This window comes from Globicephala melas, chromosome 19 (genome assembly GCF_963455315.2).
Source record: "Globicephala melas chromosome 19, mGloMel1.2, whole genome shotgun sequence".
NCBI lineage: Eukaryota > Metazoa > Chordata > Mammalia > Artiodactyla > Delphinidae > Globicephala > Globicephala melas.
In genome coordinates, this window is record NC_083332.1 from 49,538,680 (window position 1) to 49,563,383 (window position 24,704).

Sequence of the window (24,704 nt, forward strand, 5' to 3'; positions counted from 1 at the left end):
GTGGATTACTTAGCCCCTCTACGGTCTGTGATGGGGACACACACACACACACACACACACACACACACACACACACACCAAAAAAAAAAAAACAGAAAAGCATTCAAGGGTCAACATTAGTTAGGGCCCAATGCCTCTGGTGGCCTCTTGGCTACTTGCCCAAGGACCTAGCAATAACTTGCCCTTTGGCCCTTGGTGGATGGGAGGAAGGCTAGAGCCTGGGGCCCAAGAACTCATAGCGCATACCCACTTTGTCAAAGATAAACAAAGCCAGGCACTAGTTAAAGTAGTAAGGACAGATTTTAACCAGTATACTATCGCAATAGTATATTGCAACTTCAATTTGCACAGAGGTGACTGGGCCTTTTAAAGGGAGAATGAGGCAGTATGGAGGGAGGTGAGCAGGGGCTCCGTTGAGTCAGGGATGTGAAAAATTACAAAGGGTTGGTCAGTGTAAATGCTGATTAGGCCAGCTGTATTCGTTAGCTGGCAATAATTGAAGTTAGGACTCCACCCACCCACAGAGCCTGGGAGACAGAGGTCCTATCCATTCCAATGATTACATTTCAAGGGAATGGCTTTCAGGTCCTTGAGAAAGACACATAATACATATACATCTGATATACACCTCAAAGGGACAGGAAGAAGTCACAGTTGTAAGCCCTTTTTAGTATAGGCTCTAAGAAAGGGGTGGTGGTGGGGAGCTTATTACAGGTGTTGTCTAGAACAAACAGTAAATTCTGGAGCTTTCTCTGGCAGGCAGTTTAAAGGGGGTTAGGGTCAAACTAGGGATGTGGCCTTGAGGTGTTAGAAACTATATTATTGGGTTTAAGTCTTTTAATGTGGGCGGAGGAGAGTGGATAAAATTATTTGTGTTGAGAGTGTAGGTTTTGTTTGTGGGTTGTTTTGTTTTTTTTTTTTGGCCGCCCCTCGTGGCATGCAGGATCTTATTTCCCCAACAGGGATTTAACCCATGCCCCCTGCAGTAGAAGCTCGGAGACTTAACCACTGGACCACCAGGGAAGTCCCAAGAGTGTAGTTTTTATAGGCCAAGGTTGAGGCCTATTGGAGAAGAGGGCCCAGAGGAGCCTGGCTAGCGTTTGGTGGAGCAGAGAACATTTGTCATCTCACAGCTGAAAGAATCTGAGATCGTGCCTGAGGGTGAAGGTCACCAAGTTCCCCCTTCTGAGGTTTGTAGTTCCCAGAAAATCATGTGGTAAGTAGGGTCTACCTGGGTAGGTGTGAGAGTCACTCTCTGCTACCTGACAAGTCAGGAATCCACCTCCCCACCTCTCAATCCTCCCGCCTGTTATAGATCATCATACACCCAGAAGCAGAGGATACCACTGAGCTGACCCTATCCTATAGGTTTGAGATTTCAACCCCTGGCTTGCACCCAGAGCTTGGGGAGTAGCACCAGGTATACCCCACCTGTCCCTCTTTGAAACAGAAAACTTTCCCAGCTTTGGAGAGAATGCTAAGGGCTAAGGTCTGGAACACCTTTCAGGCCCATGTAGTATTTTCCTTTTACTGCATGAACTGATTTACTTATTTAAATTAAAAAGAGCATTTCTGTGGTAAACTAGCCTGAGACCCCGCTTTCTATAGCCTGGTTCTTCAGAGGCTAATGTTATTCCACAGCCGGCCCATCCTTGAAGGACAATGCCAGAACTCTAGCCAACAAACGCCAATAGCAGCCGTTCTCAAAGTGGTTCCCCAAACCAGCATCGCCTGGGAACTTTTTAGAAACGCAAACTCTCAGGTCCACCCTGGAGTTAAAGAAAGAGCAACTGAGGGTATGGGTCAGCTGTGTTTGAACAAACTCTCCAGGAGAATCTGATAGACGCCAGTTAGAGAACCACTGGTTTACAGGCCTCCCCTCTGCCAGTGGGGATGAAACTTGGAGGGCAACCTGGCGCTTCATTAAGATTGAGGTAGGAGGGCTTCCCTGGCGGCGCAGTGGTTGAGAACCCGCCTGCCAATGCAGGGGACACGGGTTCGTGCCCTGGTCCGGGAAGATCCCACATGCCGCTGAGCGGCTGGGCCCGTGAGCCATGGCCACTGAGCCTGTGCGTCCGGAGCCTGTGCTCCGCAACGGGAGAGGCCACAACAGTGAGAGGCCCGCGTACGGCAAAAAAACAAAAAAGAAAAAGAAAAAAGATTGAGGTAGGTTTGGAAATTGGGGGAAGCACCTGCTAAGAGAAGACATGGAAAAATATTTAAAATGTGTGCGCTTTGCCCTAAACAGTTGGGAGATAAGGGCACCAACCAGAGAGTGAGACTGGAATGAGAAGGTGCCCCAGGGGGTGAGCGCTCCAGGAAACCCACAGACTCGCGGCCCCTTTTTCCCAAGTCAGGAAAACCACACGCCCACGTGGCTCCTGGTGTTCTCTCTTCTCCCGCCTGTGCGCAGCGGCCCGACCGCAGCTCCAGCTTGCGGAGCCCGGGCACGAAGCCAAGCTAGCCTCAGGTCAAGGCTCTTTGCGAGCGCAAATGGAAACGGTACCCGGGGCGCGGTTCTCGGGCCGGAGGCTTCCCCTCTAGTCCCAATCGGCTGCAGCTGACCACAGCCGTGTCTGAGAGGCATCCTCGACTACTTTGCATCTCCCTTGAGATCCAGGTATTCAACCCGGGTCCGGGGCATCGCAGACCCCGCATCCTATTTTCACCATCGCGAGCCCGGCCTTCTGGGAGTGGAGATCTCCCATCCCCCTCTCCCCTCTTGCTCGGTAGAATCCCTGAGCCTTGGCGAAACTACAAAGCCCAGAAGCCCTAAGGCTCACGCGCTATCTTCTGGGAGTAGTAGTTCTGGATGCCGGACACTCCTAGCGGCCTGGCGCAGGCTGGACTCCATATCCCAGCATGCCCAGGGGCGTGAAGGAGGAGGTGGGAGGGGACAGACCAGGAGGATGTGAATGGGGAGGGGGCAGTTGCCCCCCTGCCCCCACCCTTCCCTTCCAGCCGGGCTGGGGTGGGGGGAGGGGCCGGGCTGAGGCGGCGGCGGCGGCGGCGGCTCGGCTGCTCGCTTGGGGAGGGCACGGCGAGCAAGGGCGGGACTGGCCCGCTGCGGGAGGACTGGGGAGCCGCGGAGATAACGGGTCCAGACGCTGGCGGCGGCGGCGGCTTTCTCTGCACTGGCGGAGGCGGCAGCAGGAGCGGCGAGTATGGCCCGCGCGGCGCTCGGCGCTGACTGAGGTGCGCGGGCGGGATGAGGGCGGGCGGGCGGGATGTGGGGCGCCCCGGGCCCCTCTCTGCCCCGAACCCCCTCTGCGCGGGCAGCTGGGTCTGCCAGCGGCCCACACCCTCCCGGTCCACCCCGGCAACTTCCCCTGGGTCGGGGCGCTGGGCTCCCCCGGGGGGGCGGGGGTCCGCTTACATTGGCCTCAATCCCCTTTCCCCGCCTTCTGCTTCTGCACCAACAGCCGCTCCCACGCGTGGCTGTTCCACTCCTTGGTGGCAGCCTCCAGCCCCAGCCCCAGCCCTGGGGAGCGCTCCGTGCCCCAGTCCCGACTTCAGTCCACTGCCTAGTTCGCGCCGCCAACCCCCGCGCGCGCTCCTGGCCTGTGCAGTCCTGAGAGACCCCTGCCCCGCTTCTGTTGGCCGAAGGATGCCTCTGCACCATCAGCACCTCTCTCCTCTTTTCCCTACCTGGCACTGCCCTCAAGCCACCCACAATGGCCCAGTTCTCTCTGATGAGACCTAACTGCTTGACCTCCTTCCCACTTTGGAGAAACTGAGGCTTGGCATAAACCAGGAACTTGGCCAAGTCCATGCCCCAGCCCTGTGGGGCTGGTCTGAGCCCATGTCTTGGCATGGAAGAGTCATTTCCTCCCTCCAGTCGTTCCTAGGTGACGGGACCAAACTTTCCAGCTCCCTGCTGCAGCTCTGGGCTGAGCTCACTTTAGTCTCCCCTTTGGCTTTCTCCCACTTCTGTTTCCCCCTTCTCCTTCCTGTATTTCACTTCTCGCCTACTCTGCCTGTAGGGTCACCCACCTATTGCTCGTTTACTCAAGTTAGCCTTTTGATTTTTATTTCTTGCCAACTGCATCCATCTCCCATTTATAAAGCACTGCAGAACAGAGTCTAAGGTGGTGTTGGGGGGAAAGGGGAGAGAGAGGGGCTTGGTGGTGGAAAGGGAGTGGCAGCCTCTTTCAACCAAAGCTGCCGAGGGGGGTTCAGGGCACTCTGGAGTCCCTGGGTGAGTCAATCCTAGCCAGTAACGCACACTCCCATCTTGTCTTTGGGACAGTTGTCTGGAAGCTGGTTGGTCATCCCTTCCTCTTATTAGGCCTGATGGACTCCAGCGTCCCCCTGAGATGAAGGGAACCTCCTACATTGGTGGAGATGGCCGTGTAAGAGGAGTCTGGGAGACCACACCCCTCAGCCTCATCTTGCTTCTGCTGCTAACTTTGGAGGGGCTTGCCGGTTCAGGGAAGGATGCCTGATAGGTGCCCTGAGCTCTTTGTGGAGGAAGATGCAGTGACTGTAGGTGGTGATCTCAAGTTTAGTCGTGGTGTTCAGGATTTGAAAGAAAGAGGGAGCCAGGGCTCAGAGAGGTGGCACAGACTTGCGTATATAATTCAGTTTTTTGTCTTCCTTCGGCAGATTTGCCTATGGGTCACCCCTTCCTAGCCCAGTCTTTCAGTTTCCCAGTGGGAAGTTGGGGAAGGGAGGGAAATCTATGAGCCATCAGGAAGGCAGGCTCTGGGAGTTCCGCTGAGATCCTGAATGAGCAATCTTGATCTGAACCAGATGGTTCTCTGCTTCAGCACCCCTCTCTCATCCCTCCCCCTTGGCTGTGAATAGGACGCCTTTAACCTTGTAACTTGAGAATGGAGGAAGGGAGGCCAGGGGGCCAACTGTCTGTGTGCGTGTTTATGTCTGCATCTGCACTCACGTGCGAGCTTGCCAGGGACCTGAGGGAGTGACCCTGCATGGGAATGCGGTGTTGTGATGTGCTGTGGCATGCTCACAGCTCTCTAGGAACTTTCTGAGCCCAAACCCTAGGTAGTGCCAATTTCCAAGTTGCTAAGAACCACTAGGTATGGCCTCGTGGGCTATTTCCCCATGAGCCAAACCTCTGGGCCTGAAACATGCCTCAGGGTGAGGATCACTCTTCTTCAAAAAACTAACTGCAATTATGAGGAGTCCGAAATAGAAGCAAGGGGGGACCGGTTTCCCAGAACTGGAGTTATCTTTTTCCTCCGGTCATGGCAAGAGAAGATCTGAGGGGTGGAGTCTGGCGAGAGGGATGGGAAGCTGATTCCGTTGCTTTGTTCTATACCCCATCCTGCCTTGTGTATTTGTGCACTTGATTTTGACCACCATTAAACTATGGAAGTTCTTCAGACGTGTCCTCATTTATGAAATACCGCCACCGGCTTGGTCCTTGGCGCATAGTAGGTGTTCAGTAATTTGAGTTAAAGTGGAGAGTCTTGCAGTTAAAGGGCAGGATCTCTCATACTTGATCAGACATCAGAATCCCCCTGGAGAGCTGTTCAAAGCACAGCTGGCTGGGCCCCACTCCCAGAGTTTTCTGGTTCAGGCAGTCTGGGTGGGGGCTAGGATTTGATTTGATTTCTGCCCAGTTTCTTGGCCATAACACTTGAGAACCACTGGTTTGGGGCCATGACAGTTGCTTGGGTGATTAATCCAGGCAGATGTAAAGTCTTTTTTTTTTCCATTTTTAAAATAAATTTATTTATTTATTTATTTTGCTGCATTGGGTCTTCGTTGCTGCACGCGGACTTTCTCTAGTTGAGGCGAGCAGGGGCAACTCTTCGTTGTGGTGCGCGGGCTTCTCATTGCGGTGGCTTCTCTTGTTGCAGAGCACGGGGTCTAGGCGCGCCGGCTTCAGTAGTTGTGGCGCACGGGCTTCAGTAGTTGTGGCTCGCAGGCTCTAGAGCGCAGGCTCAGTAGTTGTGGCGCACGGGCTTATTTGCCCCGCGGCATGTGGGATCTTCCCGGACCAGGGCTTGCACCCGTGTCCCTTGAACTGGCAGGTGGGTTCTTAACCACTGCGCCACGAGGGAAGTCCCCAGATGTGAAGTCTTAAGAGAGATTTCCTCCTACCTTGCTTCCCCGCTCAGGCTTGTCCTGGCAGCTGCCCTGGATTCGCCTTTTCCTTCCATTCTCATGCTGCCCAGTGTTGGCTAGGTTGATGGTAGGGGTGACTTGTGGGGCCTGAGCTCCCAGTCCCCCTGTAACTACATAGCAGACACTGCCCTATGGCTATTTGAAAGAAGGCCCCACAAAAGCAGGACATTTAGGCCCCAGGGCTTTGGAAAAGAGGTGGCTGCGTGGACATGGAGAAGCAGACGCCAAACCCGGCACTCATCTGCCCTGTCCCTCAGAACGAGCAGGCTGGGGTGCTGGCCATGCTGCACACTGGACAGGATGCCTGGGAATCTCTGAAATTTAGAAAAACAGGAGGAACCCCTTGCATTGTGCTTTTACTTTGCCAAGCATTTTCCACCTGTTGTTCTTCAGGAGGTTGATAAGGCAGATGTAGACGCAGGCGGGGTTACTGAGAAACAGAGAGATGCACTGTGGGTCACACAGCAGGCCCAGGGCTCCTGATTCCAACCCTCTGATGGAGCATCTGCTAAACCAGTCGCTATGAATAGCTGGAATAACGGCTGCTGTTCCCTGAGTGCTTATTCCTCACCGGTCACCGGGTTAGATGCTCTCACATGTCAGCTTGTCAGATCCTCACAGCAGTGTTGTGGAGTTGGCATTATTGTCACTCTTTCATAGATGAAGCACTGAGCCTTGCAGAACTTATGAGACTTGCCCAAGCTCAGACAGCTGGTAAGTAGAGGATACGGAAGTCAGACTCAGGCCTTACTGACAGCACACCCTGTGCTTTGTGTCACTCACTGCCTGTCTTGCCCGGAAAACCTGTAATTGTCCTCCGGGTTGTCTGCCCCCAGAGCCTGGTGAATTTTACTGAGCCTGGATCTATGCCGGGTGTTGTGGAGGAGAGAATGACCAAGTCACTGTCCGCTGGGAGAGGGATAAGACAAGTACACTAGTGTCCACAGTGGAAGGCAGAAGGGGCAGCCAGTGGTTTGTGGGTTTAAAGGAGGCAGAAGTCACCCACGTAGAGGGTTCAGAAGAGGCCTTTGGGTTGGGCCCTGAAGGGGCAGGTAGAGTTGCAGCAGTGCCTACAGGCTGGAGAGTATGCAGGCCAACAGGTGCAGAGAGAGGCCATCATGGCACTTTTAGGGAGTTTTCCCTTTTGGTTGGAGCATAGGAGAGGTACTTCAAAAACAGTGAGAAGATCCTGTTTGGTTACAAGCAACAGCTTGGCTGATTTTGGCAGGAAAGGACTTCATTGGAGGGCTATGGGAACTCCTAGAATTTGAGGGGTGACTCAGGACCCAAGTCCCCTCCAGGGTCTTGGAGTGGGTAAGGCAGGAGCCAAAGTCCAGCCTCTTCAGGGTACCACTGTCGCCAGGATAAATCTGTTCCAGCTGTGCTCTGTAATTTTGTCACCACAGCTTGGGAGTCATATCCCAGGGAGGATATGTCTCTTTGGCCCAGGCTGGGTCATGCTTCTTCCCTGGCCAGGGAAGGGCTGGTGGCATGGTAGGCAGTCCCCCCAGACTGCATCCAAAAGCTGAAGTCCCCAGAAGAAGTGGCAGTGGACTGCAAGAGATCAGTCCAGCAAGGTGCTCAATGAGCACTCGAATCGGCAGACAGCAAAGGGAGGGCTTGGTTCTGAAAGGTTTCTGAGCAGGCAGAGGGCAGGCTGGCAGCAGGGTATAGCTGGGTCATAAGGGGACAAGAAAAGAAGGGAGGGAGGAAACGGAAAACTAGATAGGGTCCAGGTGAGATGTAATGAAGGCTGGAACTTGGCAGTAGAAATGGAAAAGAAGGGACTGATTCTAGAATTGTGAAAGTAGATATTTTCTGGAACAGACACTTGATTGGCTAGGGTTTGACACTTCATTGCTTGGGTGATGAGGTTGGTTCCTTTAGCTGAAATGGGGCAGTCAGGAGGAGAAAGAGTTTGCAGAAGATGATGTGCCTTTGCTTTGGAGGAGCTGCACGCAGGATGCTCACAGCGCCCACGGAACCCTGGTGAGCTCGTTACTCCTGACTCCATGCTGCCTGAGATTTGGGGCCTCAGCCCTGAGGAGGTGGGGCCCCAAAGCTTCCGGGGTCCAGTACATCCTGAAAGCAGCTGGGGCTTTGTTGTCCACGCTCAACATGCCTACATCTCTTCTGTCTCCGCACTTCCACCTGCGTGACCTTCTTCCTCCTCCTTCCCCTTCCCCACTCTCAGTTCCCATGCCCCAGATTCCCCCACCACGTGTTCCCAATACCTGAGCCCTTACCAACTAAAGGACCTGGCCCAGCTCTCTGGGGACTTAGGTTTTAGATTTTCCTCCCTCTGTGCTCAGGATGGTTGTTAACAAGTCCTCACTAACTATTAGGGCAAACATCTCCAAATGACATTTTGCAAGGAGAGGGTCTGAACTTTGCCTGCCTGGGGACAACAGGCTTTTCCTCCAGTTAGGCCGGGCTCACCAGGGACGCCTGTGTGTTTCCCTAAGCAGCCATTCTAGAGCACTTCTTGGTGCTTATTCATAAATCATTATACAGCATGTTGTCAATCACGCTTTCATGTTGCCATTGCAGATCTCTCCTAAGGCCCCAGGGCATAGGCTGGGCTTTGGGCCACCCCAACTTTCTAGCTGAGAACTGGGGAAGTTTCCTCCTACAGGAACGGGAGGGAGGGGACAGGGTCCTCTCTGGGGTGGGGCAGGAGGGGTAGTGCTGAAGAGTACTTATCTCCACAGATTCTCAGAGAGAAGGTCATCTTCCTGGGTGAAGAGGACTGTTCCCCTCAGTTAGAGCTGTTAGCATTCAAATATATGTGATATTTTGTCACCTATGAATGCAGTGCATTCCACCATGGACAGTAGGGTGAACCAGGGGCAAGAGAAATCTAGAGAAAAATGTCACTTTTCTTTATTTTGATGTCGGTGCTAAATTTGTATTTGTGAAATAATAACATTAAAATGAAACAAACAGTTCTGCTATCAGCTGTTGAAAAACATCCTCAAATGGCTTCTTCCTTCAAGGGTATGTGACTCTGCAAATGAGGAAGTCCAGAGAGGGAAAGAGGTTGACTGACATCACCCCACTGGCTGCTGATGTGGGAGGGGAGCCGGCAGCACAGGGATTTCCTCCCTGGAGGGGCATTGTTCTCTGTCCTGTAGGCCTCTGTTTCTCATCTCTTGCTAGTTTATCACCTTTGCCCATTAGCATCCTTTTTCCTTTTTTCTCCTTCTCTTCCTCTCTAGGATCAGGGAGGGAAACAAACCAGAGGGACACAGAAAGCAGCCCTGCTTCTGTGCAGTTGAGGCATGAGGCCCATCCTGTGCTCGAGGGAGGGCAGGAGACCCTGAGGTGTTAGGGCATGACCCAGGGACCCCAGAGAGCAGCCCTCACCCTTTCTTTCCACCCTTCCGCTGTAAAGTCCTAGCACAGCAGGCAGGCAACAGCCTCCCAGCTTGAGCAGGTCTGAAGCCTTCTGAGGAAGAAAATCGGCAACAAATGCGAATAGCTAATTGGTCTAGAGGGAACTGTTCTGGTGAGGAAGAATCAACAAGTTGTTAGTGTGGCTGAAGGGAATTCAGAGGGGCTGGAGTGGGTAGTGAGAGGGGAAGTTGAGAGGTGGATTGTAGGAAGAGGTACAAGTGAGGGAACTGAGGGCGGGAGTGGGGATTGCCCCTCCACACTCATGTCACCTCCCACAGCTCCACCCTGCTTCACTCCCACTCCTTCCTTCCTTTTTTTTTTTTTTTTTTTGCGGTACGCGGGCCTCTCACTGTTGTGGCCTCTCCCGTTGCGGATCACAGGCTCCGGAGGCGCAGGCTCAGCGGCCATGGCTCACGGGCCCAGCCACTCCGCGGCATGTGGGATCTTCCCAGACCGGGGCACGAACCCGCGTCCCCTGCATCGGCAGGCGGACTCTCAACCACTGCGCCACCAGGGAAGCCCCCTTCCTTTTTTTTTTATTGAAACGTAATTGACATATAACCTTATGTCAGTTTCCAGTATACAACATAAGATTCCATATTTGTATACACTGTGAAATGTCTACAAATTAGTTAACATCTGTCACCATGCATAGTTACCACCTCCTTCCTTCCTGGTGGGGAGGGTCCCTCTGGGTTTGCAAGGGACTCTCCCCTGACCTGTCAGTGGAGTGCTCTGCAACCCTCATTCTCACCCAAGTTCAGTTGAAAACAAAATACCTCATTTGATACTGATGGTAAACTGGAACCAGAGTCAGGAGGAAACAAAAGTCTCTGGCCCGGTGCTGAGTCCTCTGGCCGAGCAAGTGGAACAGACAGCAGCCGGCGGGACTGAGGCTGTGCGGGAAGGCAGGGGAGGGGCGAGAGCTCCTGAGCTCCCAGTTCCTGTCTCTCTTGGGTTTTCTAGGGAACCATCTGAGTCCGAGGCGGCCACAAGGGAGTTTCCAGGGATTGGCCTTCTCTCTGTTCCATCCTGTCCCAGAGGGCTTTGTATTTCCCTGAACCCACACCTCTGTAGCTTCTGGCTGATTCCTGGGGCCTCCGGCATGGCTCAGGAGGAGACCCCAGGTACCAGGGGTAGAGGGAGATGGGAAAGCCCGAAGGGGGTTTGGAGAGGCATGGGAACCCCGTTCAGGCTCTTCCAGTGTAGGGGAGCCAGTGTTGGCACTTCCTTAGAGAGGAAGATGCTATGAAATGGGAGCAGGGTAAGCAGCTTATGTCAGGGAGGTCCAGCCCAAGGCCACAGTGGCAGCTGATGAATGAAGGGATTTCCTCAGTGCCTGAAAAGCAATTCACGCTGGACCCTAAAGCAGCAGTGGATAAATGTGAGTTCAGATCTCTCAAGTGGCATTTCCTGTGATGAACACAGAAGATACCTCACCCCTCTTTACACCTGGTTGAGATATTTCACAAGGTGTCTTCTTCCACCCATGCTGCCCACCCACTATCCCAGCAGTTCCTGCCCATCCTGGGTCTGTGGGCCTACCCTGCCATTCATCCTGTGCAAAACAGGAAGAGGAGCCAGCAGACCCTCTGTTGTCTGCCACTGTGGCCAGGGTGGGGCCTGGCCTGAATGAGAGCCTCAGGGCAGGGCTATTTGGCTCTTCCAAAGAGGAAGCAGTTTGTTTGGTCAGGGTGCCCCCCGATGATTTTCATAGTCCAGGACCCAGTCTGGCTGGGTGTATACAGGATTCTCACTGTCTTACTTACCTGCAGGGGGTTTGGTGCTGTGTGACCCAGGGCAAGTCGCCGCCTCTCTCTGGGCCCCAGAGCCCTCATCTGTAAATAAAGAATTTAAAGACCTGTTCAGGGATTTGCTCTCAAGTCGTCTGGTAGACCTGACAGAGGAATGCCATATCCTGAGTGAGGAGATAGTGCTGGGGCCCAGGATGCTGCCATGCAGTCCAGACGTCCATGAGAATCGGTTTGACCTTTCTGCTAACCCGCTTGGATGTACTGAACAGCAGCCAGCCTGCTCCGGCATCTCTCTGGAGAACCTGGGCTCCTGCAGCCAAGGGAGCTGTCCCCGTGCCTCTCGTTGTCCTCATCCCCCCTCCCAACCCTCACTCTGCCTCTGTCCTGGGTTCAGGCAGAAAAACCCAACTGGTCTCTCATTGCATTCTTCCCTTCCTATACTGGCCTATACTGGTTAGGCTTTGGAGTGACTGTTTATAGGCTTCCTGTTTCTTTCTGCTCCCAGTCCCCTCACCTCCTTATACCCTAACTCTGCTCTAGCAAGATTTTTTCCCCAAAGCCAGCATGGGAGGTTGGATGACAGGCTGATCATGGGAGACGCCAGATCGGCAGCACAGACTCCTGGCGGGTCTGCAAGGAGTTGAGAACACGCCTGGAAGGGGGCTGGGTAGAGTTTCTTAGTAGAGGAGAGAAGGAAGATGGTGAGGCAAAGGCCACACATAACATGATGCAAAGGCCTGAACTGAATGGGCAGGGACCACTGGCCCCGAGGAGACTAGTTTGAGCAGAGCATAACATTTCATTGCTCAAGAAGGAGAAGCAGGATGGAGAGGTCTGGCCAATAGATGGGCCCCAAGAACCACCCTGGCAGGGGAGAAGGCCTGGGCTTTCCCAGGGCTGGGCTGGTTGCACACGATTGTGCTGGAAGTATGGGATGGGTGGTTAATGACTGTTTGTTCTCCACAGGCTGTGAGGCTGCCAAGGGTCAGTCTGATAAGAGGGAAGAGATAGGCTTCTTGAGTTTTATCCTGCCGACAGCTGCCTTCTCTCAGCCTGCACCACAGATACTGACAGGCTATTGTGGCCCTGCTCTATCTTCTCTCCTTTCTGATATACACAGCCCCTGGCTTCAGCCCAGCTGGGCTTCCCCTGCCTGGCCTCCAGCTCCCGTTCCCATCTGTGGTTAGATGAAGTCTAACTGGGGGAGGGTCAGTCCTGGCAAGACTGAGCTGTTCTGAGGCTGACCTGGGAGTGGAATGTACTCCAGGGTGCGGCCAGGGCTCTGGGCTGAGCAATGACTCCCAGACCTGCCTGGTCCATTTTGGTCTCAGGGTTAACCTGCCACTCAGCCAGCCAGACCTGGGACCATGGGGTCTTAAGGGAGTCCCACCTTTGCCCCAGAGCTTTGGGAGGGCTGGGTGTTTTGCTGGGAGGAGTGGAAATGGGGATCTGATGGAACTTGCATTTGGAAAGATAACTTTGGCCTTTCTCTGGAGAATGAATTAGAGGCGTGTCTGGTGAGTAGATCTGGGGCTTTAGCAGTTAAGGGGCTACTATTGGTGGAGGGTGACAGTTCCTTGGATAGAGTGATGGTGGCAGACGTGGAGGAAGGTAGAAAGCTGAGAGATTTAGGTGGTAAACAGGTGGACTTTATAAGAGGTTGGCTGCAGGAGGTTGAAGGAAGGAAGGGACATAGATGACTCCCAGGTGTCAGGGTTGGCTGGATGATGTCCCTTTCCAGACACTGGGAATACAAAAGGGAGTCCAGTTTGGGGGGCTTAGAGCGTGCGTGAGTTTGATTTGGAGCAGGGTGAGTCTGAGGTAATTTTGGGTGCCTCTAAGGTATGTCATCAAAGGGGCGGCTTCCAGAAATGAGTGGGATAGATGTGTCTGGAGTTCAGGGGAGTGTCTGACATCATTTGAAAAGCCAGACATGACTCTTAACAGGTTGAGAAACCGGTTTGGAAAGGGTTCCTCCCAAAATCCATTGCCAGATAAGGAATGGAACCTAGGGTCCTGACTTCCTGTTGCGTTCCATGTCCAGGGTCACCTTTTCTTTCCCTGACCACTTCAGCCGGTTCAGGGCCCAGCCAGGACCCTCCAGTCTTGCTTGTGGTGAGGGGACTCTGGCTATGGGCATTCCTGACCCCACCCAGGTCACCCAGAAAGGCCATGCATGTCAGTGGCTCTCTCACCATCTGTACATCTGGGCAGTGTCCGCGGCTGGAGAAGGGTGTGGGTCCTGGCCAGGAATGAGTCACTGATGGGAATCCCAGAATCACTTCTGTTCCTGTGGGCCCATGGGCCTCTGAGTTGGGTTGACCTATCAAGGACAGGGTTTTAGGGCCAGGTTCAGGGCAACCCTTCTGCACCAGATGGCAAGCGATACTATAGTGGCTTTTTAAAATTCCTTTAAATGAAATGGAAAATGGTTGTACATGTGTGCAAGATTGTATCAGTTGGACTTATTCAATTACAACAGCCAAGAATCCAACTCAAAGTGCTTTGATAAAAGGGAATCCGTTGACTCATACCTGAGGGAATGGCTGGCCACATACAGGGAAGATGAGGGACTCAAACAACTCCATCTCACCCCGCCCTTCTCCATGGTGACAGCATTCTCAGTTCCCATGTGGTAGAAGGTGCCTGTCAGCAGTGCAGGCTGACTGTACCTGTCAGCAGTCCTGGGTTCACTTGGAATCAGGGTCCTTGCCCAACCTTGGATCAAGTACGTGGCTGGCTGCATTTGGTGCTCTGATTGGCCAGGCACAGGGATGGAAATTTGGGGAGAGATGACTCCCCAAAGGAAAATGGGGTTGTCATGCATTCTAAAGACTTTGTGTATTGAGGCAGTAGGCAGAGCTAGGTGTGCATGTCAGAATCACCACTGTAGACAAACCTATAAGGATTTATTGCCATGTATTCATTTACCTTGTTAAAAACTGAATGCTAGCATGTAGAATGGGACTTAGAATCTTTGAGTCATTCCATTTACATATCAGGAAGTGGGGTTGAGAAATATGCCTGATCTCCTCAAACCAGTAGGTAGAAGAACTGAGTCCAGAACCCAGGTCATCTGACTTGCAGGCTGAGGCTCTTTCCAGTAGTAAGTGGTGTCTTTTAGGGAGGAGCCCCCGTACCCCGGTTGCCCATCCACAAAGTCATTGATCCCCTGGACTGCAAGACAAAGAATAGACACAGGCAGGTTATGGCAAATAGCCCCTTCCTTGTGGTGGCCTGGGGCCATCTGTCTGAGATGAGGGAGACATTCACTCAGTGTGCGTTCAACCAGGTCCCAGTAAACAGAGGAGGCATTGGCCCAAGTCTGCCCGCTTCTGCCCTGGTGCTGCCTCCATCCCCTCCCCGTCTCCCCTGTCATCTCAACTTCCTAGATGCTCACCCTCCTCTGTGCAGTTTCCTGCTGGGGCCTAGATAAGGATGTAGCTCTAGGGCTGCTGTGCTTTCTGGATTACGTTGTATTTCCTGCTGGGGAGGGTTGTGCCCCTGTGTCTTCTCCCTTGGAAGAGAATGCCCAGGATGGTGGTGCCAGTTTCAGGTACAGAGAGATGAATAGCACAATTTTGGCCTCAGTTCGCGCATCACCTCCAATTTGTAAAGGGTACAGATGTTTGACCCAGCTTGGCAGAGCCAAGAATGGGGTGTTGTACAAAGAGCTCTGAGGGAATTTCCTGGCGGTCCAGTGGTTAGGGCTCCGTGCTTTCACTGCCAAGGGCCTGGGTTCAGTCCCTGGTTGGGGAACTAAGATCCTGCAAGCTGGGCGGTGCAGCAAAAAAAAAAAAAAAAAAGTGCTCGGGGCTTCGAGCCTCACCTTAGCAGGAGGAGACCTCAAGTTCAGTCTGACACAGGTGTCTTGCCCAGAGTGGGTCACTCCCCTGGGGCCCCTGGTCAGAAAGGGAAAGCTGTCCCCTGAGTGTGACATGTATGTTAATAAGATGCTGGAGGTCCTGGGAGCTTGGGGGTGCTTCTCCCCAGCCCCAAGGTGCTCAGTGAGCAAGGCGGGGCTCTTCTGAGTTTGGGACTGAATTCCTTTTTCATTCTGGCCATCTCCTCATGCATCTTTCCTCCCGCCCTTCATATGCGTGTTGACAACCAGCCTTCTCTCCTGAACTGTTTGCCAACCCAGACTGACCAGAGCGCTGTGTCTGCCCTGCATCCTTGGCTCCCGCAGGCTCCCTGGTCCACCTGCTTCTGTCTGGGTTCACGTTCTCAGAGGTTGGCCAGCTTGGGTCCGGCCTCCTGTTCCCTCAGGCTTAGCCACAGTGCCTACTCTTGTCCCCGACTCCCTCTTCTCGGTGAGGCTGAAATTCACTGGTACCTCGGGTACATAGTGCCTTGAAGCTTATAGTCATTGCTTATTTCATCTTGATGGGGACTGTGAGGTAAGCAGGGCAGCAGACATCATCATGCCCATTTTACAGATGGAGGACCTGAGGCCCAGAGCGGTAAGATTTGCCCAGACATGCAGCTGTCGAATAGCAAAGCCAGTCCTGGAATTGAGGTCATCTGGGTTTAGTCCAGAGTTCACTGTAAAATGTTAACTCATAGACACGTGTTGAGGTGGGGCTGCCCCAGTCTCACCAGGCAAGGGGCTTGAAAGGAGGCCCTGGGCCCCACCTCTTGGTGGCCCCCAGGTCACCCTATACAGCCCAAGCCCCAAATAAGCACCATCATGTTGGACATCCCCTTGTAACCCCAGGATACATAATAAAGTTAGCCAAAAGATACCGCTCCCTGGGGACCATGGTGATGGACCCCAGTTGGTGTATTCCTCCCCTCCATGTTCCCCCAAAGTTGACAACAGTAATAGATGTCATGACAAATATTATCTTAGCAGGGAACATATAATGTAGGCCAGGTCCAGGAGGATGAATTGCTCTTTGAGGATGGGACTGGGGAGGGCTCCTTGCTCCCCCACCCTGGCTCCCCTCACCCAGGGGCGAGGGGCAGAGGCAGGGCAAGGGGAAGGCTGCCTTTGCTCTACTCATAGCAGCTGATATCGCCACTTTCCTGAAGGGAAAGCAGATTACCTGCCTAGCAACCTTGGGGATGTTCTTTCCTCCCAGGGGTCCTGCCTGAGTCAGTCACAGCATATTATCAGCTCCTCAGTGACGAGGAAGACGGCTTAGCCAGAGCAAGGGGTGAATGAAAGCAGGTGTGCACTGGCCTCTACAGTTTACCAGCCACCAGCTCTCTGCCTCCTGGAGCTGAATATTAGTGACACAGGGATTAGCGGGGGCACAGGGCAGGGGTGCTTCTTGCGGGATTGGTGCTGGCAGTTGCCCTGTGGCACCAGGCTGGGCACTAGCTCAGGGCCTCTAACTGCACTTCCCAAGGTTTCTGTGGGAAAGATGACTGCAGAGGACACAGGCTGAGCAAAGGGCCCACCTCTGGGCTTCTCTCCACCTCCACTCCCGAGGGAGAGAGGGGACATTGCTCCCTTTAATCTCCTGGTCCAGGCATGGATGCAAACACCTCCTTTGTGTTTTCATTAGCATAGCTGCCACAGTCTGACCTTTCCCAACGACGAAAGACGTTACTAAGTATAAAAGGAGAACAAAGGAAAGCTAAAGATAGGGTGTATGAAGAGTAAAAACAGTCTGGCTCACAGAGGACAGGTTACTGGTTTGTTTCCAGGGTTTTCGGGGTACTCTCCCCACTGGAGATACCCACCCCTAGGGCCAGCGCACCTCTGTATGCCTTTCTGCCAGAGTCTCTGGTCTCCTAGTGCTGACCTGTCTCCCTAAGGACCCCTGGGACCCATCCTGTCATGAGTCCTCTTTAGGGCAGGTGGGCCACCTCCTCTCTACTCAGGGTTGATTGGCTGTGAGGGAATGTAGCTCCTTCCCGAGGTCGCCCAGGGAATTGGCACCTACATGACTGTACCTATAACAGTGTCACCTTATTTATTTTAAGTAAGCCTTGTAACAGGGCCCCATCTCTTTTTTTCTTTCTTTTTTTTTTTTTTGCGGTACGCAGGCCTCTCACTGTTGTGGTCTCTCCCGTTGTGGAGCACAGGCACCGGACGCGCAGGCTCAGCGGCCGTGGCTCACGGGCCCAGCTGCTCCGTGGCATGTGAGATCTTCCCAGACTGGGGCACGAACCCATGTCCCCTGCATCGGCAGGTGGACTCTCAACCACTGCACCACCAGGGAAGCCCGCCCCATCTCTTGACACAGCACTCAGGCCCCAGCTTAGCCCACAAGCTGCCGTAAAGGGTTGGTGGTTCTCCAGCATCTGATCTTGGCAGGAATTATACAAGTCTCACCACCAGCCTCCCTCTTCCCACTGGGCCACAAGAATAGAAACTGATAAGTTGGCCTGGTTGATGGAAGTTTTCGGGTGGGTTGGGGGGAAAGAGTGTTCTGGTTTAAAAAAAAAAAAAAGTAAAAAGAACACTTTGAAGTCATCTAATCTTGATGAAAGAAGGAGCTAAGCGCCTGACCTCAAAGTGGAGTTTCCAGCCTGCAGCCCCACTTCAGCATCCTGCCTGGCATGTAAGTGGTGCCCAGGACGGTGTCCACGCCCCAAACGGCTGCCTGCTGGCACGCAAGGTGCTCCCATTTCATAACCAGTGTTCAGATGAAGCAGCAAAAAAATCAGAAGAACCGCCGCCTGATAAGGAAATGTGGGGGCAGGGTGGATAGAGTAAGGGAGGTTGTCTGCCGACAGTTACAGCCCACTGTTGCTACCCTGCCGAGGTTGGAGCCCTTTAGAGAAATTCGCCCCAGACAAAGTAGGCCTCTGTGCCTGCAGCCTGGACTGTCACCTTCATGATATTGCCTGGTCCCAGAGGCTCTGGCAGACTTCCCACCTGGGTGGCTTGGCTGGGCCATGAGGATTGAAGAGTTCCAGCCATAGGTTATACCAGCCCAGGGGAAGAGGTTTGCACAGTCCTGGCACTGAGGACACAGAGCCCTGTTCTCACTTGCACCTTCAAGTGTGACGCTGGCCCTAGTGGAGTGAGTGTGTGCCCCTGACTTCCGCCCCGGGTTGGGGGACGGAAGAACCCCAGAACGGGGGCTGCTGTGCTCCCAGAAGCACTGTTTCTGGACCTTCGCATCCCAGGAGCTCTGCCAGCCTTGTCAGGGGCCAGAGCTTGCCTTGTGTATCAGAGCTTTGGGCCAGGTCCATCCCAGTATGCCCCCCAGGAAGGGCTGGTGTCTGCCCCCTGGTTGCTGAGGGCCTGGAGTCCTACTGGGTCGTGCACATACAATGACTACACAGACACCGGTCCTGCAGCCCTCCTTTCCAGCGAAGCATCAGTCACCCTGCTTCCCGGGCCCCTTTCCTGCAGGGTCACAGTGCTGGCCACTTAGGTTATGACCTCTTCCCCGGCATTCTCTGCCCCATCCCCCCATCCCACAGAGGATATGGGGATAGATGCCAGAGTTTTAAGTTGAATCCTTCAACTCTGGGCCTGGGCCAAGGCCTGGCTGGAGTTGTGAGCCACAGAGACTATGGCCTGGAAGATTCTAGAGGCACAGCTTCTCCCTTCCCTAGGTGTGTCCTGGCAGGACTTGTATAGACCCTAGCTCAGCCCTTCCCCATCAGCTTTCTTCAGGTGGCCAACCTTCCAGTGCTTACAGTATAGGGAGGAGGACCCTATCCAGAGCCCCGTGCCACAGTGCAGTGCAGGCTTGGGAAGGGGCGAGCCAGGGCAGTGGTGGAAAACAGAAGCACCAGTCCTGCCGCTTCCCCAGTGGTGAGGGCGAGAGTGATCAGATTCAGGATTTCTTGGGGTTGCTGTCTAAGAGGGCTGGTTGGGAGTTAGAAAGGGAATGCCCTGCCTCTCTCTGCCATGTGTATGAATCTGCTCTTTTAGGAGAACATTTGCCCTTTGCCCCCAGCCCCTGGAGCTTCCTTCTCAGTCTGCATGCCCTTGCCTGGGAGTATTCCAGGAAGATGTCTGGGTGTATGGAAGAGGTTTTCACAGGCTCGTCCCCTGCCACGTGGGTGTATGGGTTGGGGAGAAGGGGGTTGAAGGTTACCCGGAGAAACCATTTACTCCTTTCTTTTCACCCATTTCTGGCGGGGACAATGGAATGCAATGAGACTCTCTTTTAAACCTTCTATCTATCAAACCTACACTAGTCCTCCCACCCCAGGGTAGAGGGTGTGTGCGTTTGAGGGAGCCAACATTGCGGAGGATTGGAGTAACCCGTGTTTCTGAGGAAGGAGGACTCCCATTGATGAGCGTGAGTTGGACAGGAAGCATGATCCTTCTCCCCAAGGGGTCTGTAAGTTGAGGATTGACTCACCTCGTCCTTCTTGAAGCCCTCGGCTCTGCCCTCCACCCGTGTTCTAGCTGGTGGGTATTGCTCTGGTTATGCCCCTCTGAAGGCCTCTGGGATATGCTGTCACCAGCTCCCTCCTCTTTAGAGGGAGAGGCTGACAGCTGGGACCTGGGTTGCTGGTCTCTGGAGTCAGCTACCCTTGGCATACCCTTGGAAGGGCAGCTCTCCTAGGGGAAGCCTGGCCGGCAAAACCAAGGAGCCCTGGGTGGCGGGCAGACTAGAGGGGCTGGTGGGGCATCCTCAAAACAGAGGAGTCCCATTGCTCTGCTCCTCGACAGAGCAGGAACTGCAAGGCGGGAGAGAGAAGAGCTTTGCTAAGGGGTCAGTGATGCGGCTATACAAGGAGGTAGAGGCCTGGGGCTCTTCCCATGGTGTCTGCCACTCCCTGGTGCGATAAATATTTGCTGAATGAACACATCCTTTGCTTTTCTCTTGAGATTCGAAGCATCCCCTAGGTATCCTGACAAGGTGCAGAAGGAAAAGGAGGGCCCGGCAGCTTTTCTGTGGCTCTTCATTACATCTCTGTTGTGACTGAGATCTGAATCTTAAACCATGAAGAATAGCCAAGCCTCCCACGCTTTGAAAACCTTATCTTTAGAGGAAATCAGAGCAGACTGTAAGCACCATGGTCTCCTGAACCTGAGTGTGGGTGGGCTAGTCAAGTTTAATTGCCTTGGAAGGGAGAGTTGGGCAATAAGGTCTAGACCTCAGCTTCTCCAGACTCCTCTCTGACTTGCCCTAGGCCACCATTTAATTCATCCTGCTCCCTGCTTCCTCCAGAAGTCCTCAAAGCAGCTTAGATTTCTTTCCCAGTCTCCTCCCTTCAGGGTCTTTCGCCTGTCTCCTGCCTCTCTCTCTCTCTCTTTTTTTTGGGGGGCTCGAGCTGGGAATCTTAAGCCCTGGACTGCCAGGGAGGTCCATCTCCTGCTTCTATTAATGTCAGAGGCTTTCAGCCCTGTAGAGGAACCCCCTTATAAACTTTGTCTCTTCTAGAATCTTTTTTTTTTTTCAGGACCAAGAACAGGTTTATTCAGATCCATGGTCGGTTACAAGTTTGGTCTGATTACTGGTCACAGGCCCCAAATGCCACTATTTTGAGTTTTCATCAAAATACAAAGCCCAATACTTACAGTTTGAAAACTTAAAAAAAGACACCAAAGACTAAGGCTTTTAAAAATCTCGGTTGAAAAGTTCTCCCGGGTGCGTTATCTGTAGAATGAAACGCGTGTGAGAGGCTGTGTGTCTCTTCTAGAATCTTGCTGCCAACTTGTGTCTAGAGAGTCACGGAGGTGGCCAAGTGTGGGATGGACCTCAGTGAGCTGTTTAGAACCAGCTCAGGGCAGGCCTCTGTTCTGTGTAGTGTGACGAAGCCAGGGAACAGGTGAGTCAGGCTCCGTGACCCACAAGCTCTGCCACAGGATGGACACAGCATTGCTCGCTGTGCAGCCTGGGGGTGGGGGTCATTGGGGCAGAGCTGGCTCTGAGACTTCAGGTCTACGCTGCCCACTCCACCTCCCTGGAAGCTGCCATAGTGGGGGGTTGATGGGGTGGGCAGGCAGTGCCTGTGGTTAGGCAGGGAAGGAAGCTCTGGAGCAAGACCCTGGCGGTGCTGGCCTGGGGAATCCGGGCCTGGAGTGGGGCTGAGGGTGCTGAGGAACCGGTGTTGCCTATTCGGGGTCACGGGCCTTCAGCCCAGAAAGCTGGCCAGGCTGGGTCTGGGACTAACCAAACCGTGTCCCTCCACCTGCCCACCCCAGGAGCACAGGCACTGAGGCTGGGAGCTTTCTGGCTCTTGTCCTTCCAGAAACCCTCCAAAGTAGATGGTACTCCCATTTTACAGATCGGGGCATGGATCAGAGGGGCTAAATGGTTGATAGCTGACAAGCAGCAAAGCCAAAATGTGAAGCCAAGTGTTTCTAGGTGCCTCCTTCATTTCGGGAGGCTTGACTGGAAAGGGACTTTGAGCTGCGGTGGATGGTTGTGAGATCTGACAAGTCCTAGCGAAGGAGGACTTAGCCAGCAGCCTGCGGTGCTTAGGGGAGCCACCAGAGAGAGTACTGTCCCTGGCAGCCCTGGTGTGTCTCTGCTGACAGAAGCTTAAGAGCAGTCCACTTCAACTGTTCCCACTGTCCCGGCAGCTTCTCTAGCTTTTGCACACTCACTCTTCTCATTGCCTCCGATTTGTGAAAGCTGGTTTGTACCTGAGGCCTCGTGTTTCTTGGTGGTCCACGAGAAGTTAGAGAAAGCTTTCACTTCTAGAATGTCAAAGCTGAAAGAGTGGGGGCTGATTATAATGACCACTTCCATCTGCATATTTATACAGTGATTTCTGAAAGTGGCTTCAAAACATTTTTTCATTACCATTTATTTCTTCTGCTTATTTTTTATTATTGTTTACTTTTTAAAATTTATATGTATTTTTTATTTTGGCCATGCCGTGCGGCTTGAGGGATCTCAGTTCCCCAACCAGGGATTGAGCCTGGGCCACGGCAGTGATAGCTCCGAATCCTAACCAGTGGACCACCAGGGAACTCCCCTCTTCTGCTTCTTATAACCCTGGGGTTATGTAGAGAGGTGATATTCAGTTGGACAAAATTTTTTAAAATTTTTATTTTATATTGGAGTGTAGTTGATTTACAATGCTGTGTTAGTTTCAGGTATAGAGCAAAGTGATTCAGTTATACATATACATGTATCTATTCTTTTTCAGATTCTTTTCCCATATTATCACGTAGTATTGAGTAGAGTTCCCTGTGCTATACAGTAGGTCCTTGTTGATTATCTGTTTTATATATAGTAGTGTGTATATGTTAATCCCAACTTCCTAAATTATCCCTCCCCCCCATGGACAAATATTTTTTGATGCCTGCTATATGAAGGCCAATGCTAGATAGTGAATTAAATAACATGGTGTCTGTACACTTAGAGCTTAAGTGAAGGAGACAAACATGTCTGTGTCTTTTTTTTTTTTTTTTTTTTTTTGCGGTACGTGGGCCTCTCACTGTTGTGGCCTCTCCCGCTGCGGAGCCCAGCCTCCGGACGCGCAGGCTCAGTGGCCATGGCTCACGAGCCCAGCCGCTTCGCGGCATGTGGGAGCTTCCTGGGCCAAGGCACGAACCCGTGTCCCCTGCATTGGCAGGCAGACTCTCAACCACTGTGCCACCAGGGAAGCCCTGTCTGTGTCTTTTTAGGTTTCGTGTAGGATATTAATAAATATGGGCCAGATTTGGCCTGTGGTCCAAATTAGCTCATAACCCCTGGAGGGTAGGACACGGTGAGAGATGAGGCTTCGGAGGGTGGCCTGGTTTGGGGATCTCTCGATGCTGTGTGAAGGAGCCTGACCTTGGCCCCATGACTGAGAGAGCTGCATCTCCATCTCATAAGCTTTTGAACGCAGGAAGGTGATGAGTTTGTTAAGTCCGAAATGCCACATGGCTAAAGAGGCAATGGAGAATATAATCTAGAATCTAGGGTAGAAGGGCAGGCTCTTGATTTGGAGGGGGATGGGGCACCGTAGAGAGGCAAAGGAGAAAAAGGACTGAGGGCCGAACCTTCAGAATCCATTAGCAGCTGAAAGAAACAAGCAAGGAAGGGTCTGAGCCAAGAAAGCTGATTGTGATGGCTTGGAAGTCAAAGTGGTGGTCAGCAGGAACAAGCAGGAGATAATCAGAGAGGAAGAGGCTGGAGGTGGGATAGCCTTCCTCTGATGGTCCAAGAACCTTGGCCTGGAAAGAAAAAGTGGCTAGCTGCCTGGTGATAGCCTGGACTCGAATGTGGCTCCTGAGTTCACTGCTGTTCTGATGTAATTGAAACTAAAGGCTGGGCCTGCTGCAGGTGGGCTGGGGACTTGAAGAGAGTCAGATGGACCTTTTATCAAGAGTGTCCATGTGGCCAGTATGCATGTTTCCCCAGCCAGGTGCAACACTGGGAAATGCTCAAGTGGTGTGGAAGAGGGGCTGAAGGCAGGGCTGGCCTTCCTCAGTGAAGGCCTGGTCAGACCACATCTGAAAGATCCTATTTGCGTGTCTGCCCGCCCCTGCCTCCATCCCATGGTGGACTGGAATGAAGATGGGGTGGGGATGGGAGAGCAGTTTTAATTGGAACTTTTGATCAGCTTACCCCAGGCTGTCTCAGTCGACTTCGCCCAGTGTATTGGCTGGAGTTCTGTGAATCTCGTTAGAGATGGTTTGATATACCTTCTCAGGAGACTGATATTGGCAGGGATTCCCAGTTCCTTGGTACAAATAGTTTAATCCAACTCATCCAGTCAAGATGGCACTGTAAATTTATACTCTAAACACATGGCAGTAATACATAAAAAGACAAAATGGGGCTTCCCTGGTGGCGCAGTGGTTGAGAATCTCCCTGCTAATGCAAGGGACACGGGTTCGAGCCCTGGTCCGGGAAGATCCCACATGCCTCGGAGCAACTAGGCCCATGAGCCACAACTACTGAGCCTGCGCGTCTGGAGCCTGTGCTCCGCAACAAGAGAGGCCGTGACAGTGAGAGGCCCGCGCACTGCGATGAAGAGTGGCCCCCGCTTGCCCCAACATCTAAATAAATAAATAAATAAATAAAAGAAAAAATGCTGAAAACATAGTCATGTATTCCCCCTCCCTCCCCACACAAAATAAACATCCCTGTGATGAGAAATAGAGCAAGAACACACAGGGGAGAGCAGGGCAGAAGCTGCAGGCCTCCTGGTCTCTGAGACTGGATGCAGGCAGAAGTGGCTAGAAATCTGGGGTAACAGAGCTATGGAGTGCTCAACACAAAGCATGGAATTAGAGCTGGTCCACTGCTCGAACCCAGGGGCTGGGAAAACAGTTGCTGTCACCCATTCCCTGGGGCTATGGCTTATCATGAAGATGCTTACCTACAGGGACAGAACATTAGAGCCTGGACCTAAGCTGAGCTGGTACTACAAGATATGATTCTAGACCAGGAGGCCCAAAGGACCTGGGGAGGCAAAGGTGAAAACCCCCAGATAGGGGAGGGATGAGCTTATATATTCAGAAACATGTGAGGAAAACTAATATGAAGAAAGAACAAAAGCAAAGAAAAAGTTACCCCAGAAGAAATGAAAATAACAGAGTAATCAGAAAATATCTTTAATAGAAATAGGTTAAGGATCCTCAAAGAG

At 52.8% G+C, this 24,704-nt stretch overlaps 1 protein-coding gene across 6 annotated transcripts in view; it reads left to right on the forward strand.

Moving 5' to 3' along the window:
- The first annotated feature begins 2,490 nt into the window (after nucleotides 1-2,490).
- The window catches only part of ST3GAL2 (ST3 beta-galactoside alpha-2,3-sialyltransferase 2), a 66,179-nt gene continuing 43,965 nt past the window's right edge, over nucleotides 2,491-24,704 (forward strand). For 5 of the 6 annotated variants that reach the window (XR_009560188.2, XR_009560191.2, XR_009560189.2 and 2 more), the window contains exon 1: nucleotides 2,957-3,195. The gene's annotated coding sequence lies outside the window, so the exon portion shown is untranslated. Of the gene's footprint in view, nucleotides 2,621-2,956; nucleotides 3,196-24,704 lie in introns of those variants that run through there. The other variant, XM_060289892.2, reaches the window with a different exon arrangement.